Genomic DNA, 597 nt, shown 5'->3' with positions numbered 1-597 from the left:
ATGGCTTCACTTACGATTGTTAATTGCATGATTTATTTTTGTAATTAAGTTATGCATCTTGTGTGTGAAGCTATAATGACGTTCTCCTCAATACCAATGCAATGATTGTATTGCAGTTGGACGTTAAGGGAACAACATTTATGCATAATAGATTAATAACAAGTTTTTATAATCTAATTAATTCCAAGCATTTCATCCTTAGATCTTGTGTTTTGACAGTCTTCTCATGCGTTTTTTGGTCTAATCTTAAATGTAAGTTTTTGGTCAAGTTTTAACAGTTGTAGTTCTTCGGGCTTTACTTGGAATAGTCCTCTCAAAAAAAAAAATTCACTCCTTTAGAAATAAAACTTAAATGAGGTTTCAGATTATCGCCAAAATTGTATATATTTGCTGAAAACCACAATAAATATTGGAATATCAATCGTGGGTGTGGATCTCAGGTGGAGATAGAAGTTTGAAATAAAGTATCTTTCTTGCGGGTGTTGTTAAAATATAGGGTATGGAATAGAAATAGGATAGTTTGATTGGTCGTGTGTAATCACTTTCTTTGTATTTCGTCCATATAGTGTCTGGGAATCACAAAACTTAATACAGGAT

At 31.8% G+C, this 597-nt stretch overlaps 1 non-coding gene across 1 annotated transcript; it reads left to right on the top strand.

Annotated features, from left to right (window-relative positions):
• LOC128128293 (small nucleolar RNA snoR136) lies at positions 1–140 on the top strand. The gene has a single exon (XR_008226151.1). It is a non-coding gene; the product is annotated as a small nucleolar RNA snoR136 (small nucleolar RNA).
• The last annotated feature ends 457 nt before the right edge of the window (positions 141–597 follow it).

Source organism: Lactuca sativa, chromosome 8 (genome assembly GCF_002870075.4).
Source record: "Lactuca sativa cultivar Salinas chromosome 8, Lsat_Salinas_v11, whole genome shotgun sequence".
Taxonomy (NCBI): Eukaryota; Viridiplantae; Streptophyta; class Magnoliopsida; order Asterales; family Asteraceae; genus Lactuca; species Lactuca sativa.
Note: the sequence above shows the minus strand (reverse complement) of the source record. Positions and strands in the feature narration are given on the sequence as shown.